The sequence below is a fragment of the Oncorhynchus masou genome, chromosome 10 (assembly GCF_036934945.1).
Source record: "Oncorhynchus masou masou isolate Uvic2021 chromosome 10, UVic_Omas_1.1, whole genome shotgun sequence".
Lineage (NCBI taxonomy): Eukaryota > Metazoa > Chordata > Actinopteri > Salmoniformes > Salmonidae > Oncorhynchus > Oncorhynchus masou.
In genome coordinates, this window is record NC_088221.1 from 31,554,529 (window position 1) to 31,572,540 (window position 18,012).

At 41.0% G+C, this 18,012-nt stretch overlaps 1 long non-coding RNA gene, 2 other non-coding genes and 1 pseudogene across 4 annotated transcripts; 3 read left to right on the forward strand and 1 right to left on the reverse strand.

The window, feature by feature from the left end:
* The first annotated feature begins 158 nt into the window (after positions 1-158).
* LOC135547522 (guanylate-binding protein 1-like) lies at positions 159-13,553 on the forward strand (annotated as a pseudogene).
* LOC135547523 (uncharacterized) lies at positions 10,853-16,422 on the reverse strand. 2 transcript variants are annotated; one of them, XR_010456725.1, is made up of 6 exons: positions 16,188-16,422; positions 15,235-15,357; positions 14,760-14,842; positions 13,669-13,761; positions 11,198-11,374; positions 10,853-11,076 (listed from the first exon to the last, which is right to left on the reverse strand). It is a non-coding gene; the product is annotated as an uncharacterized LOC135547523 (long non-coding RNA). The 2 variants fall into 2 exon arrangements; XR_010456726.1 differs by lacking the exon at positions 14,760-14,842.
* A 101-nt stretch (positions 16,423-16,523) lies between these two features.
* trnal-caa (transfer RNA leucine (anticodon CAA)) lies at positions 16,524-16,632 on the forward strand. Its single transcript has 2 exons — positions 16,524-16,561; positions 16,587-16,632. It is a non-coding gene; the product is annotated as a tRNA-Leu (tRNA).
* A 411-nt stretch (positions 16,633-17,043) lies between these two features.
* On the forward strand, positions 17,044-17,152 carry trnal-caa (transfer RNA leucine (anticodon CAA)). The gene is made up of 2 exons: positions 17,044-17,081; positions 17,107-17,152. It is a non-coding gene; the product is annotated as a tRNA-Leu (tRNA).
* The last annotated feature ends 860 nt before the right edge of the window (positions 17,153-18,012 follow it).

Below are 18,012 nucleotides of genomic sequence, written 5' to 3' on the forward strand. Positions count from 1 at the left end.
ACAAAATCTTTCAAAATGTCAGAAGGAAATGCAATGGAAACATTCAATTGTGAATGGCGTTATTGAGCCTATTATCGAGCTATTGTTCAACTAGGAATAATGCCACTTTCACGTGGTAGTCGGAACTAGAAACTTGAGAGAAAAAAAACACGGAACTCTGAAATCTCTGACTTCAGAGCGTTCAAGTAAACTGGGAAATCTGGAGGAAAAAACGACCTCCGACTGAGATTTATTTCCATCTCGGAATTCCAAGTCGGGAAATCGTGCCTATTTCTAGAGCTCCTACTTTCCGACATGAAGATAACTGACATCATGACATGATTTGACCTCGTTTTTTTTTTTTTACCGAGTTCCCAGTTGTCGTGAACGCACCATTATATACGTGCGATTCAACCAGTTAGGAAGGAAGTCTGACATTTCGGAATGTTCTAGTTCCCACTAGCACGTGATCGCGGCATTTAATGAATAACGGCGCAGAGCAGGGACTTTTATACATCACATATTTCTTTAACTATCCTAACGCTGACCAAAGACTGAATAACAACCCACTACAGCTTTGCCGAGGTAAACTCCCTTGCACTGCTTACATTTAGAATAATTTTTCATTTTTTGACATATTGATTTGCAAGTTGACTGGTTATATGAAAAATACTTGATCAAACCTTAATAATGTAGGCGTTTGCGGTTAATTCATTGATTAGATAACCAGAAAAAAATCTTCTGACTTAGGCTATATCTGCCACATGATTTAGCCTACAGTAGAAACAGTATGTGAATTTGTCTGTAGTCTACATGCTGGACATACAATGTATGACAACGTACTGTATTGAGACTGAATTAGATGGTGATCTCTCTGGAATTTATACACTGATTGAGTAGGTAAAGTTATGGAGATTGTACTCCAATAGAGTAACGGTGAGAAAAACAGTTTCTCAGTTTAGGGTTCTTTAATGTTGATTGGAGGTTAAATGTTTGCAATTCTGTGACATGTCACTCAGCTTTTAAAAATCCAATTAACTGTCAATTTATCCATACAAGATGTGGTCTGGAAATAATAAACATCAATACAATTGCATCAATACTAAGAAGGCACATTAATTTAGCAATAACAGAATGAGATATACAGCTTTCATCTGTTATAATAATCAAATGACTGAAATGAAATTACAAGTAGCTACCAACATCAGACTAACCATCTAACAATGACAGGTGAAAATGTAGCTAACAATGTTTAGATAGCTACCATAAAAAAGAGACACAATTGATCAGTTTGGCCTGGCGGTAGGCTCTAGGAAGAGTTTTGGCTACTGTGTTCTTGGGGACCTTCAATGCTGCAACATTGTTTTGGTACCCTTCCCCAGATCTATGCCTCGACACAATCCTGTCTCAGAGCTCTATGGACAATTCCTTTGACCTCATGTCTTGTTTTTTGCTCGGACATGCACTGTCAACTGTGGGACCTTATATAGACAGGCGTGTGCCTTTTCAAATCACGTCCAATCAATTGAATTGACCACAGATGGACTCCAAGTTGTAGAAACATCTCAATGATGATCAATGGAAACAGATGCACCTGAGCTCAATTTCTAGTATCATAGCAAAGAGTCTGAATACTTATGTAAATAAGGTATTTCACTTATTTAAAATGTCTAAATCTGTTTTCGCTTTGTTATTATGGGGTAATTGTGTGTAGATTGCTGAGCATTTAAAAAAAATCCATTTTAGAATAAGGCTGTAACGTAACAATGTGGGAAAAGTAAAGAGGTCTGAATACTTTCCGAAGGAACTGTATATACAGACTTTACAGTTGGCACTATGTATTCGGACAGGTAGCATTCTCCTGGCATCCACCACACCCAGATTTGTCTGTCAGACTGCCAGATGAGGGAGTGTGATTCATCACTCCAGAGAACGCATTTCCACTGCTCCAGAATCCAATGGCGGTGAGCTTTACACCACTCCAGCCAACACTTGGCATTGCACATTGTGATCTTAGGCTTGTGTGTGGCTGCTCGGCCATGGAAACCCATTTCATGAAGCAGTTTGGAACTCTGTTGTGAGTGTTGCAACCGAGAACATATGATTTTTTACATGCTTCAGCACTTGCTGGTCCCATTCTGTGAGCTTGTGTGGCCTACCACTTTGCGGCTGAGCCATTGTTGTTCCTAGACGTTTCCACTTCACAATAACAGCACTTACATTTGACCGAGCCAGCTATAGCAGGGCAGAAATTTGACAAACTGACTTGTTGGAAAGATGGCATCCCATGACTGTGCCACGTTGAAAGTCACTGAGCTCTTCAGTAAGGCCATTCTACTGCCAATGTTTGTCTATGGAGATTGTATGGCTGTGTGCTCGATTTGATACGCCTATCAGAATCGGGTGTAGCTGAAATAGCCAAATCCACACCCCGCACCTCTTCTGCCGACCCCTTGTGCCCTCATAGTGTCACACCCTGACCATAGTTTGCTTTGTATGTTTCTATGTTTTGTTTGGTCAGGGTGTGATCTGAGTGGGCATTCTATGTTACATGTCTAGTTTGTCTATTTCAATGTTTGGCCTGATATGGTTCTCAATCAGAGGCAGGTGTTGGTCATTGTCTCTGATTGGGAACCATATTTAGGTAGCCTGTTTGGTGTCGTGGGTGATTGTTTCTGTGTTTGCACCAGAATGGGCTGTTTTGGTTTTTCACATTTCTTGTTTTGTTAGTCTATTCATGCATAGTTTCTTGATTAAATGTATAGTTTCTTGATGAATAATAACCACGCTGCGTTTTGGTCCGCCTCTCCTTCGACTCAAGAAAACCGTTACACATAGTTTGGGAACCACTGCTGTAGGCTACATCCCAGTAAACACGGACAAACACCGATGTCTTTTGGATGTCTTGAATCAATCATAGCTGTCTGTTTGGTTCAGACATCGTCCAGTCCGGACCAGCCTTGATTGGGTCGAAAAATAGATGGTATTTTCAACTTTCATTCAGAACCGAAATATGACCCAAATTTTTTTTTAAACATTTTTTATGTCTGGAAAATAGTATTTTAAATGTATTTTCAACGTCTTTGTGCTTTCTGGGACTATTCTAGCTTTGTGGGGTATAGGGAGAGGCAATTTTTTTTTGTCTAGCCAAGGGTGACAGAACGGCCAGGACCGGGCCTGAATTTATTATAATTTTTTTGTCACTGTCCACCCAATCTGTTGATAAGCCTTGATTCACTCTTTATCACCTGTTCCTGTGCCTCCTTTATCACATTACATTTAATTGCAATAAAAAAGTCTGTCAGGACTGTGACACACACACAGTACCCTACCCAATTAAAAGTTATTGTGTGTTGTTGCCATTGTTTCTATAGGACAGCATCATGACAGGCCAGAGAGTATCCATGAAGGAACCAGTATGTCTGATAGAGAACGACAATGATGGGAAGCTGCGTGTGGTCCGCAGTGCACTGGGCATCTTGGACCAGATTGACCAGCATGTGGTAGTGGTGTCGGTGGTCGGGCTGCACCGCACCGGCAAGTCCTACCTCATGAACAAGCTGGCTAGAGAGAGGAAAGGTGAACCACTCAATCATTTTTTTAAATCTATGGTCCAAAGTCCGAACAATGTACATAACAATATGCATGACCTCAACACTGTTATATGGATAAGGAATGATTATGTATAAGATAATTATTTCTCATAAAGATAGGGTAATAGAAATGTGAACAGAAAGTGTTATCTTATGTACTGCATTTGTCATTCAGAGTTAGAGACAGATTGCTGCACCAAAGTACAGATTTGTCCTGTTCTAAACACATTATGCCTTGATGTTTTTTTTCTCTCCAAAATTGGAAATTCGACATCCTGTTATTGCGTTGTGGAAACTACAGTTTCTCTTTCAGTTTTACATTATAACGTACAACCAGACAGCAGAGCAAACATCAAACACATTTTGTTCCAACCACATTTGTTCTAGGTGGGTTGCGTAGATCAGGGTGCCGTTTTGCACTGGCTGCTAGTTTCACTTTCAGTCTGTCAGTATGATATACAGTGTAACTAGACAAACAAAGTCATCTGAAAACCAGCAGCCTTGAGTTAACACTTTACATCCTGCTGCCTCTTTACAGATTCCATCCTAAGAACCGTTTTTATCCTCTGTCCTCAAGGTTTTGCCCTGGGAGCCACCATCCAGTCCAAAACTAAGGGCATCTGGATGTGGTGTGTGCCTCACCCTGAAAAAAGAGACCACACCCTGGTGCTGCTGGATACAGAGGGGCTGGGGGACGTGGAGAAGGTGGGAGGTCACTCTCTATCAAAAACCTTTTATGGTTCAGATTGTTTAGATGACAGAATATAACATAGCATGGGATTTTACCCATAGCAATCTCAATAAACTGTGTCTAGTACTGATAGCTGATGTCATCATCTGTATATAATGTCTGACTTATGTATGAATGTATGATGTATACCCATTGATTCTAAAGAGTATAACAAATAAATAAGGACCCATGAGCTTAGTTCAACTGTCATACCCCATCAGAACCCAAAATATAAGCTTGTTTTATTCCAATGTTTGTAAATGTAAATAAACTCTGTATAACATCATGGTTAACTACAATTATGTCACGGATGGTGAGTCATTGCACCCATAGTTCAGTCTATGAATTTCAGTGGTTACATTTCTTCAGGCCCATCCCTCAGCTCTTTTTTTGTTAGCTTTTTTTTAACCAAAACTGAGGCATGGTGGGGCATTGTTATTGTTTCAATTAAGGATTCCAGCTTTGACCTTTATTTAGGTAGGGAGCCCATAAAATGGCGTATGGAGTAGACATTTAGTTACTGACTTAATTTCACTTGAGTATGAACAGAGTACCAATGTTTATTTTTTTATTTTACCTTTATTTAACCAGGTAGGCTAGTTGAGAACAAGTTCTCATTTGCAACTGTGACCTGGCCAAGATAAAGCATAGCAGTGTAAACAGACAACACAGAGTTACACATGGAGTAAACAATTAACAAGTCAATAACACCGTAGAAAAAAAGGGAGTCTATATACATTGTGTGCAAAAGGCATGAGAAGGTAGGCGTATAATTACAATTTTGCAGATTAACACTGGAGTGATAAATGATCAGATGGTCATGTACAGGTAGAGATATTGGTGTGCAAAAGAGCAGAAAAGTAAATAAATAAAAACAGTATGGGGATGAGGTAGGTAAAATTGGGTGGGCTATTTACCGATAGGCTATGTACAGCTGCAGCGATCGGTTAGCTGCTCAGATAGCAGATGTTTGAAGTTGGTGAGGGAGATAAGTCTCCAACTTCAGCGATTTTTGCAATTCGTTCCAGTCACAGGCAGCAGAGAACTGGAACGAAAGGCGGCCAAATGAGGTGTTGGCTTTAGGGATGATCAGTGAGATACACCTGCTGGAGCGCGTGCTACGGGTGGGTGTTGCCATCGTGACCAATGAACTGAGATAAGGCGGAGCTTTACCTAGCATGGACTTGTAGATGACCTGGAGCCAGTGGGTCTGGCGACGAATATGTAGCGAGGGCCAGCCGACTAGAGCATACAGGTCGCAGTGGTGGGTGGTATAAGGTGTTTTAGTGACAAAACGGATGGCACTGTGATAAACTGCATCCAGTTTGCTGAGTAGAGTGTTGGAAGCAATTTTGTAGATGACATCGTCGAGGATTGGTAGGATAGTCAGTTTTACTAGGGTAAGTTTGGCGGCGTGAGTGAAGGAGGCTTTGTTGCGGAAAAGAAAGCCGACTCTAGATTTGATTTTCGATTGGAGATGTTTGATATGAGTCTGGAAGGAGAGTTTACAGTCTAGCCAGACACCTAGGTACTTATAGATGTCCACATATTCAAGGTCGGAACCATCCAAGGTGGTGATGCTAGTCAGGCGTGCGGGTGCAGGCAGCGAACGGTTGAAAAGCATGCATTTGGTTTTACTAGCGTTTAAGAGCAGTTGGAGGCCACGGAAGGAGTGTTGTATGGCATTGAAGCTTGTTTGGAGGTTAGATAGCACAGTGTCCAAGGACGGGCCGGAAGTATATAGAATGGTGTCGTCTGCATAGAGGTGGATCAGGGAATCGCCCGCAGCAAGAGCAACATCATTGATATATACAGAGAAAAGAGTCGGCCCGAGAATTGAACCCTGTGGCACCCCCATAGAGACTGCCAGAGGACCGGAAAGCATGCCCTCCGATTTGACACCGAACTCTGTCTGCAAAGTAGTTGGTGAACCAGGCAAGGCAGTCATCAGAAAAACCGAGGCTACTGAGTCTGCCGATAAGAATATGGTGATTGACAGTCGAAAGCCTTGGCAAGGTCGATGAAGACGGCTGCACAGTACTGTCTTTTATCGATGGCGGTTATGATATCATTTAGTACCTTGAGCGTGGCTGAGGTGCACCCGTGACCGGCTCGGAAACCAGATTGCACAGCGGAGAAGGTACAGTGGGATTCGAGATGGTCAGTGACCTGTTTGTTGACTTGGCTTTCAAAGACCTTAGATAGGCAGGGCAGGATGGATATAGGTCTGTAGCAGTTTGGGTCCAGGGTGTCTCCCCCTTTGAAGAGGGGGATGACTGCGGCAGCTTTCCAATCCTTGGGGATCTCAGACGATATGAAAGAGAGGTTGAACAGGCTGGTAATAGGGGCTGCGACAATGGCGGCAGATAGTTTCCGAAATAGAGGATCCAGATTGTCAAGCCCAGCTGATTTGTACGGGTCCAGGTTTTGCAGCTCTTTCAGAACATCTACTATCTGGATTTGGGTAAAGGAGAACCTGGAGAGGCTTGGGCGAGTAGCTGCGGGGGGGGGGGGGGGGGAGCTGTTGGCCGAGGTTGGAGTAGCCAGGCGGAAGGCATGGCCAGCCGTTGAGAAATGCTTGTTGAAGTTTTCGATAATCATGGATTTATCGGTGGTGACCGTGTTACCTAGCCTCCGTGCAGTGGGCAGCTGGGAGTGTCTGCACCTTCACCTTCTGCACCTTCTGTTGTGTCTGCAGGGTGATGAGAAGAATGACAACTGGATCTTTTCCCTGGCTGTCTTGCTCAGCAGTACTCTGGTGTACAACAGCCTTGGAACCATCGACAACAACGCCCTGGAGAAACTACAGTATCCTTCAGCAGGCCTATAAATAAATATAGTGTAGTGTTGTTTGTCTGGGTTCATTTCATCCCCAACAACCGAACCAACCTTAAAAAGCACTAATCACTCAGCACTATAATGTATGTTAGTATATCTGGTTTCATTTTGTCCTCAACACCACCTTCTACAGCTATGTGACAGAACTGACAGAGCACATCAAGGTGAAGTCCAACCAGCGAGACCGGGGAGGAATCTTCAGAGTACCTGCGTTACTTTCCTTCCTTTGTGTGGACAGTCAGAGATTTCACCCTGACCCTGGAGGTTGATGGGAGACCCATCACAGCCAATGAGTACCTGGAGAACGCTCTTAAACTGAAAACAGGTGAGAATACCAACTAGCACAAAACTGGATTGATGATAGTAAATATGAATATATGAATACATACATAAACATAAAACGTTGTTGCGCACATAGAAGTTGTTAATTTAGGCTGATATGAATATTTTTTATTTTTACAAAAGGTCAAAGTGCAAAAGTTCAGCAGTACAACCTGCCTCGTAGTTGCCTGCGGAACTAATTCTCTCCTCGTTGGTGCTTTGTGTTTGAGAGGCCAGCCAGCGGAGACAAAATGAGACGTATGGAGGAGCTGACCGATGCTGACCTGTAGCCTGCCTTTGTGGAGCAAGCCAAGGAGTTCTGTGACCACGTCTTCAATGAGGCCAAGACCAAGACCCTGAAACAGGGCCTGAAAGTTACCGGCAGACGTGAGTATAATTATTATAATACAACAAATATACTAAAGTACAACAGCTGATACTACAACCACTTCCTATACTACCACTGATACTACAACCAATTCCTCTACTACCACCAGTGCGCCACCACTACTACCAGCACCACTACAACTACTACAATTTCCTTTACTTCTTCTACAAGTAGTACTACTATTATACTACTTCCATCGCTACTACATCCATCACTACCACAACTATATATTGAGTGCGCAGCACATTATGAACACCTTCCTAATATTGAGTTGCACCCCCTTTGCCCTCAGAAAAGCCTCAATTCGTCAGGGCATGGAATAAACAAGGTGTCAAAAGCATTCCACAGGGAGGGATGCTGGCCCATGTGCACTCAAAATGCTTTCCACAGTTGTGTCAAGTTGGCTGGTTGTGCTTTGGGTGGTGGACCATTCTTGATACACACTGGAAACTCTTGAGAAAATCAGCAGCATTGCAGTTCTTGCTTGACACACACGAACTGGTGCGCCTGGCACCTACTACCATACCCTGTTCAAAGGCACTTAAAACTTTTATCTTGCCCATTCACCTTCTGAATGGCACTCACACAATCCATATCTCGAATTGTCTCAAGGCTTCAAAATCCTTATTTAACTAATCTCATCCCCTTCATCTACACTGATTGAAATGAATTTAACAAGTGATATCCATACAGGATCATAGCTTTCACCTGGATTCACCTGGTCAGTCTGTCATTGAAAGAGCAGGTGTTCCTAATGTTCTGTACACAGTTAATTATTATAATAAGAGTACGACCCATGCAGTTTATAATGTTTATGTATGTATGTATACAGTGCATTCGGAAAGTATTCAGACCCCTTCCCTTTTCCACATTTTGTTACGTTATAGCATTATTCGAAAATGGATTATATATATTTTTTTTTTCAGTAATCTCCACATAATACCTCAATGACAAAAATATTTTATTTTATTGCTAACTTATTACAATAAACAGAAACCTAATTTACATAAGTATTCAGACCCTTGTTATGAGACTCGAAATTGAGCTCAGGTGGATCCTGTTTTCATGGATCATTCTTGAGATGTTTCTGCAACTTCATTGGAGTCCACCTGTGGTACTACCATCTACTGTATCTTGCCTATGCTGCTCTGCACCATCACTCATTCATATATTTATGTACATATTCTTTATCCCCTTACACTGTGTATAAGAAATTAGTTTTGGAATTGTTAGTTAGATTACTTGTTGGTTATTACTGCATTGTCGGAACTGGAAGCACAAGCATTTCGCTACACTCGCATTAACATCTGCTAACCATGTGTATGTGACAAATAAAATTTGATTCGATTTGGTAAATTCAATTGGTTGGACATGATTTGGAAAGGCACACACCTGTCTATATAAGGTCCCACAGTTGACAGTGCATGTCAGAGGAAAAGCATTGAAGTTGGAGGAACTGTCCATAGAACTCAAAGACAGGATTGTGTTGGCACAGATCTGGGAAGGGTACCAAAACATTTCTGCAGCATTAAAGGTCCCCAAGAACACAGTGGCCTCCATCATTCTTAAATGGAAAAAGTTTGGAACCACCAAAACTCTTCCTAGAGCTGGCCACCCGACCAAATTGAGCAATCAGGGGAGAAGGGCCTTGGTCAGGGAGGTGACCAAGAACTCGATGGTCACTCTGAGAGAGCTCTAGAGTTCCTCTGTGGAGATGGGAGACCCTTCCACAAGGACAACCATCTCTGCAGCACTCCACCAACCAGGTCTTTATAGAAGAGTGGCCAGACGGAAGCCACTCCTCAGTAAAAGGCACATGACAGCCTGCTTGGAGTTTGCCAAAAGGCACCTAAAGACAATCAGATTATTTTTTTATTTAACTTTTATTTAAACAAGGAGTCACATTAAGATTAAAAATCAATTTTACAAGAGAGCCCTGTATACATTACAATAAAAACATCACATGTATGAGACAACATAATTCAGCACATATTAAACCAAAATAAACATATTTAATAAAAGCAATCACCATGAGAAACAAGATTCTCTGGTCTGATGAAACCAAGATTGAACTCTTTGGCCTGAATAACAAGCATCATGTCTGGAGGAAACCTTGCACCATCCCTATGGTGAAGCATGGTGGTGGCAGAAAAAAAGTATGTAAAGAAAAAAGTATTTAATAATAATTTTTCATTCATTCAGATATAGGATGTGTTATTTTAGTGTTCCCTTTATTTTTTTGAGCAGTGTATTTTCGTGAACCTAATAAACCGGCCACTGAGTGTATATATGCAGATTCTGCTCACTCACTCTCTCCCTCTCTCTCCTGTAGTTCTGGGGAACCTGGCAGAGACATATGTGTCTGCCATCCGGAGAGGGCAGATCCCCTGCCTGGACAATGCTGTGTTGGCGCTGGCCCAAATTGAGAACTCCAGTGCCATCGAGAGGGCCAGGGCTCACTACTAGAAGGGCATGGCTGACTGGGTAGCCTTCCCCACAGAGACCCAAGAGGAGCTTTCTGAAGTGCATGCTGTCATGGAGAAGGAGGCTGTGGCCATATTCATCAACAACTCCTTCAAAGACGAGGACCAGAAGTACCAGTTGGAGCTCATGGTATGGGAATATAGATTCTATATTCAATGAGTCAATATTACATTTAATGATACATGTCTAACAAGATTAGGTTAATTTGTCATTTGGGTGAACTATCCCTTTTATGGTACCATTTTATTACCTCAACTCAACCAAGACATTCTGGTTTGTTCTGGTACATTCTGAACCAACCTCTTTCTATAGAAAGTGCTTCAAGAGGAGTATGAGAAGATCTGTGAGAGGAACTACAAGGAGTCCCAGAAGTCATGCGAGTCCAAAATCGAATGCATCTTTGCCCCCCTGGAGGAGAAAATAAGGGATGGCTCCTACATGACCCCTGGAGGATACAAAGAGTACTGCAACGACCAGAAACTGGCCACCAGCGAATACAGATCTGAGGGAGGCAGGGGAGTGAAGGTATTTTGGGGAGGTGGTGCTTCAGCTATTTTAGAATATTATGTAATTATCATGTATTGTGGATGCTGGTCAAAGGTGTTATGAATGCACTGATGTGATGTTGAAAGTTATATATTATGTGTGGTGGTTCCAGGGTGAAGAGGTACTGAAGGAGTACTTGGAAAGGAAGGCCAGCTTTGGTGAGGCCATCCTGTCAGCAGACCAGTCTCTCACTGAAGCTGAGCAGAGAGCAGAAGGTGATATTATAAATATAAAACTAACATCTGCCAAATCAGTGTGCTAAAATGACAACACACAACCTGACGACAACATTCTATTGACCACCACATGAAGGCTTACCTATCACTCTCTCTTTCCCTTGGTCTCTCTCTGTCACTCATACTCTCTCCCTCTTTAGCCTAGCAAGCAAGAAGGGAGGCATCTGAGCAGGAGAATCGAGCCATGGAGGAGCAGCTGGTTGTCCAGGAGAGGTTGAGAGCGGACCAGCAGAGGACGTATGAGGAGAATGTGAACCAGCTGATGGAGAGGATGGAGAGAGACAGCAGAAATGCCATAGCAGAGCACGATAGAGTTCTACAGGCCAGACTCAAGGTAGGAATAAAAAAAACACAAACATTGAGAAGTACACTTTAAAACTACAGTACCTGTAGTAATACAATGTGTGTCTGTGTACACTGCATTTGTCAGTTATACACTGTGTATGTGATGTACTGTATGTGGCAAACTTTATTTGTCATTTCAGGAGCAGAGTGATCTCCTCCAGCAAGGATTTGATGACAAAGCAAGCCAAATGCAAAGAGAGATAGATGCCCTTAAGGATGCAAGGCACAAGAGGTAGAGAATAGGCCATCATTCATTAGCAAGGCTCTGGATACTGTTGGGACTGCAGCTACAATGTTCCTACCAGGAATATTCCCCAGAATTGGAGGAATAGCTTTGAAATTATTTTCAAAGTTGTTCTGATGAAAGTTCTCAAGGAGAATGATAAACTATCAAATTAGTATTATTCCCATAGACAAGTTTAATCATTTATTGATTCAATCAGTATTTATTGAAGTTAATGACTGATCTACTTTAGATTAAGCACTCAATTTAGGTTGTATTTCTTTGGTGTTATGTTAGTTTAGTCTACAATACAAAAAAATGAAAGGAAAACTTTAAAGATGTTTTTTCAGTTATTTTTTTTTTTACTATTACCGTCTAATATTGAAAGATTAATCAGTGCCTAAATGATCTACTTGAAGTTTAGTTTGATGAGGTGCATTTGTTATTGCACCAGACATGCTTCCCTAGTTATAGTATTGCATCCATAATTATGAATTATGTTGTTAACTGTATGGATAATAGGCAACATTGACCTGTCAAAAGCTTTCGATACTGTTGATCACTCACTGCTAATTTAGAGGCTTTCCTCAATTGGCCTGCATGTAACTGGTTTAAAAATGACTTGACTCAATGTGTATCTACTGATGGAGTTAAATCAGGTTTCCTGGATATTATGAAAGGTGTCTCGCAGGGGTCAATTCTGGGTCCTGTAATTTTCACATGAACAATATCAAGTTGTCTGTTAAATTGTAACCTGCACTTGTATGCCCCCCCCCCCCCACAGCACGTGAAGTATGGTCTCAATACATTAACATGACACAGCCAGGTTTTTCCCACTATGGGTTAAGGGCCTGAAAAGCGAGCCTGCAACGGGCAACAAAACATTGAAAGTCAACCACATTGAAAGTGCGGTTTCCGGGTCTTTCGCTCAAACCAAACTTTAATTTCCTTTGCACCTTCTCCAGATATTCACTGGCAAACTCACAGGCGCAGTGTAATCTGTAATCTGCTCTTCGCCTGTGGACAACACAACAGCTGTCTGTGACCAGGTGAAAAAACCTATCAAAGCCAAACCTTCACAAGTGCTAACCGCTACACACAGTCTACATCATTGTCACCATATTAGCTAACATCATTGTCAACATAGCTACTGGAACTAACGAGTTAGTAAACCCACTACACTGACAGAGTACAGTGTACAGCAAGCAGTATAGCAATTACACCGGCGGGCCCCAGTGGCAATAAAATAAGGAAACTGAAAGCTTACCTTGACTTGGAAGAGTTCCAGTGTTGGATAGCCTTAGCCAGCTAGCTAGCATAAATAGCATTCCTCTCTTTTTGAGCCGGGTGTTTGAGTAGGCTAAATTAGCTAGCTCCATTAGCTAGCTAAGAAAGTGAAAGTGAGAGAAAAAAAAACAAAATATAGCTAGCTAGCTCTCTGTTGCTTCTCCTTAATTTAGAATAAATTCATTTGTTCAAAACTGTTAAACTATTTTATATCTCTGAGTCAACTACTCACCAGATTGTATGCATTGCAGTGCTAGCTAGCTGTAGCTTATGCTTTCAGTAGTAGATTAATTCTCTGATCCTTTGATTAGGTGGACAACATGTCAGTTCATGCTGCAAGATCTCTGATAGGTTGGAGACTGTCCTCCGGAAGTCATCATAATTACTGTGTAAGTTCATGTAAGGGGGTGAGAACCATGAGCCTCCTAGCTTTTGTATTGAAGTCAATGTACACAGAGGAGGATGGAAAATAGCTCTCCTCCAGCTACAACATGGTGCTACCCCTGTGTGTTTTAATCAGTTATTTGGTGACATGTTCATATAGTTAGTATAGTTTTAAATAAAACTGTTTAATGTTTCACAATTTTTTTAAATAATTCACTGATTAGGATGGTTCTTCTCTTTCTCCTCTGAGGAGCCTCCACTGGTTGACACATGTGTAAGGCTTGGAGGGATACCTCCACCCAACAGATACTTACCAGTAAATGTACGATGTTGCTTTTTGCAAAACGTTCAGCAAATTCCCACACTTGTCTTGCACTGGACATGCCAACGATATGAACATGGACATTCTGCAGAGAGAAAGAAAAAGATAAAGCAACATAGAAGAACCACAAAATAAGTCTGCACTATTCTGCTGGTAGTTGGAAAGATCAATTATAGTATTAAAATTTGATTACAAAGAAATCAAACATGTAATTCTGTGGGAATGATAGCCTTGAAAAAAAATCTTGGCCAGGACTTAAGTATATAAACAGTAGTTATTTATCTAACAAACCGGAGGCATAAAAACATATGACTTGCAGGAACTATCAAAACAGACTGCATTCTGCAGATTATCTGATCTATATATCAACTTCCACCCAGCTGGGCATAGATCCTTATCATGGAAACATTAGCTAATCTGTGCAGCACGTAGCTCAGGATGACCCCATGAACAAGCCACAAATTGAAGAACCTGTTCACACTCCACTCAATGGCTCTTCATACCTCACCAGGCAGTCACTGGGCATGAACAGATGTGTGTGGTGTTTGTTTAGTGTGCAGACTGATGACTGACAGGTCATTTACTCCAACTCACCTGGGGCCGGTACTGGACATTCTGCCGATAATAATCAAATTGCCTCCTCTACTAGAATAGTCTCAGTAAGCAAACATTTTTAAAATATGTATTTTCCAGATGTTGAAATCGGGATTATTTTCAGTTCTGAATCAAAGTTTAAAATATTAAATTTATGTCAGCTACCCAACTTTATCAGGGGGAGTTATTCTGAGCCTATTTGCAATGTGTTTACACAGAGGGAAATGCAGAAGAATTTTATATTTTCACTATGATCAGCTCGTAAAAAATGTAAGGCTACAAACTTGAAGCCACTGATCATGACAATTTAGCCCGCTGGATGCAACTCCTGAACAGCAGTTGTGAGTAGCCGGAAGTTTTTCCTAGCCACGTACTTCTACATCTGCATTTCTTGCTGTTGGGGGTTTTAGGCTGGATTTCTGTATAGCACTTTGTGACATCTGCTGATGTAAAAAGGGCTTTATAAAACCATTTGATTGATTGATTGACCTGGTTTTTACTCTGTTCCACAATGACCTCTTTTGCCTCCTCTGCCCGTCCCTTGTTACGACACACTAGGTGGAACGTCCCACCTGTAGAGCAATAAAACCCAGAAGAACCCAATGTTAACTACACAACCCTATATCAAAAACGGTGTAAACTATAATTACCTTAAAGGACCTCTTCCACCTGAGGGGGAATCTAACAACATATCGTCCCTCGTGGTTGGTCTGTCAGTCTGTATGTCTTTATGAGACCTCACTTTGAGGTTTGGTGCCATCTGGACTGGGGCGCACTCATAACTCCACAATGAATCATTATCTAGCCTATCACCCACTATGACTGTAAAGTAATCTTAAGGTGGACTGTATAGACATCCTGTATGGTGAAATGGTACCATACATTTATGATGGAAAACATCTATTCACTCACTGTTGTATGAATTTATCCAACTCTAGGGCATTAAATGTTGCCTATACAGTACCTATTTTGGCTATTTCATGGGCAGTAGCTTTTCCAACGCCGCTGTTGGTCCCAGTGATCACAAAAGATCTGCCACTCAGGTTCACATCCAGGTCCCCAGGATTAAAATGTTTAGCTGCTGCTTCTGTAGAACACAAGAACAACACACCTCAACAAGGTCTTTGGGATTATGGGGATTATGGAGCGGAGATAGATTACTGTTGGATACGTAATTAGCCAAAGATTATGCAAAGCACAGAGCACACACCCACCACTACCATGAAGAAAAAAATACAGTTGATATAGTAATTGCATGACTGCTAATAAAATAAACTGTATCTTTGCTAACATCAATCTGAGTGCACCGACGGGCAGTATTTCTGTTACATATATTTTAAATATGCATTTAATCATTTGTGTAACACTTTCACGCTACATTCGTATCAGAAGTATGATGGCACTATAGTATGATAAGAGTGTCTGCTAAATAACTAGATATGAATATGTAAAAATGAACAATTCCAAAGCATGCTGTGCATTATTGAAATGAGCTCTGACCGAAACAAGGCAAATAATAATACACAGTGCTTTGCAGTTCATTTTGGAATGTACATTTTCATATATACATTTTGGTTATTTACCAAACACTGATTTACAGTCAATGCATTCCACTAAGGGAGATAAACAACAACATAGCAAGCAAAAAGTTTCTGGAACCGTTACTGAGACACTGTTGCTGTTCAGCCGGCTACTTCCAAACGTTTTTTTTAATACATGTCGTTTGTATTTTAATGAAATACATTACAAAATACATGTATTTCTTAGTTCATTTTGATACATGATCTTTGTGTTATTTTTGTCATTGTAATTTTTGCCCATCCCTGTCTGTAAAATTAGTCTCTGTGAAGACATGCGTGTCAGTCAGAACCTCTACAATTCCAACCTTCGATTTATGCGCAATAGGCCTATACTCACTTTGTGTATTCTTGAAGTCCTTTAACGAGCCAAACGGCTAGTGTAACATTTCATAACGACACTAAACAAGACACGCTCTTTTTACAATAACAATGAATGACTCGTCGTCCAATTGGTGGTGAAAACACACGGTCACGTGGTGCAACACGACTCTCTTCAGCTTGCTAAACTACTGCTAAAAATGACAAATGTGTTCATATTGGCAAGCGTTTGGTTTATAGTAAAGTAAACTCAGTAGTGAAACTAACTACCCAAACAGTTATCATCAACAAGCTTATAAAATGGGCACTGCTACGTGTATCTTTATAAGTGGTGTAACTTAATTTCTTTTCAGTTGTCAGGATGGCCGAGTGGTCTAAGGCGCCAGACTCAAGGTTCTACCTTCCATAGTAATGGGGTTTCTGGTCTCCGAATGGAGGCGTGGGTTCAAATCCCACTTCTGACAAACTTTTTGGGGTAGATTAAATTAATAAAAATAGCAACAAACGAAAATAAATCACAACACTCCAGAGCAAAGCAACGCCGGTAAAGTGCCATATCTGGTATAATGTTCAGCCACTGACAAAGCCATAGATCCTAATTTTCACAAGAAAAGTGATGTATTATTTCCTCATTTCCATTGAGCAAATTATTAACGCTAGCTGTGAGACGTTTGCAATATTACCAGTAACGTTAGCTAGCTATTTCCTAACAAAATGTGAACTAGCTAGATTTTGCTAACAAAATGCAAAATCCCAACTAGCGATATCATACATTTCACGATATCATACATTTAATATTATGAATTAATTGAAAATGTAGTACCGCACTTCATCATGTGGAGAAAGGCTCTTTTTTCTCACGAATACTCGGAGTTGTCAGGATGGCCGAGCGGTCTAAGGCGCCAGACTCAAGGTGAAAATCCTTCCTGGAAAGGGCATTCTGGTCTCCGAATGGAGGCGTGGGTTCGAATCCCACTTCTGACAATAATTTTGGAGCTTTCCTTTTTTAATGTAGGCTTGTTGGTGAGTATAGAAATACACGTCTTATTGTGAATTGTGAAAGTTAGTTATAAGACAATAACAAATGTAAAATGGATGATATTTCAAACCTCGTCAACTGGGGTTATTCAGCAGATTGCTTAGGCTATTTCAACCAATACAAATATTACAGATTTGGGAATCAGCATAATGATTGATCAGTGGTCGAAATGTTTTCACTCTGATATCAAAGTGAGTGACATTGCTTTATGGCCTTTGCCAATAATAAGTAGTAGTAGACTACTTATTGTTTATGTGGAATTAGAATGTGAGGTGATTCACTCAAATCTCCAATAGATGTCACTGTGTTCCAATGTTTAGGTGATACCAAGCAGCAGATAGAATTTTAGAAATACAGTGCTCTAAGAAACGTGAATACAGGTTAAAACAATCCTACAGTAGTTTGATTTAAACAACCTGTTCTGGTATTAGATCTATACAGCATTTTCTCTTCTGCCCATGATGGCTTTTGGTAGGATGGGGAGAGTCTGTACCTGACTCAGTACCTGCTTCTTTCATTTGACATGCTTAGGGAATTAAAATGTAAATTGTCTACTTACTTGGCTCTACTTCAGTTCCACAGCCTATACAGGGGAGGTGCTAGGAGGAAGCAACATTCCTCCGCCTGGGCAGGAGACAGAATTGTGAGGAAAATTGATATATAGACTGTTATACTAGATTGATTCGCATTGAAATAAAGAGAACAAATGTACTTTACAGAGAGCAGAGAGAAGTAATACCACGACTCTGAGAACCATGTTCAATTTATGCACACGCCCATCCCCTGTAGGAATAGTCATAATCAG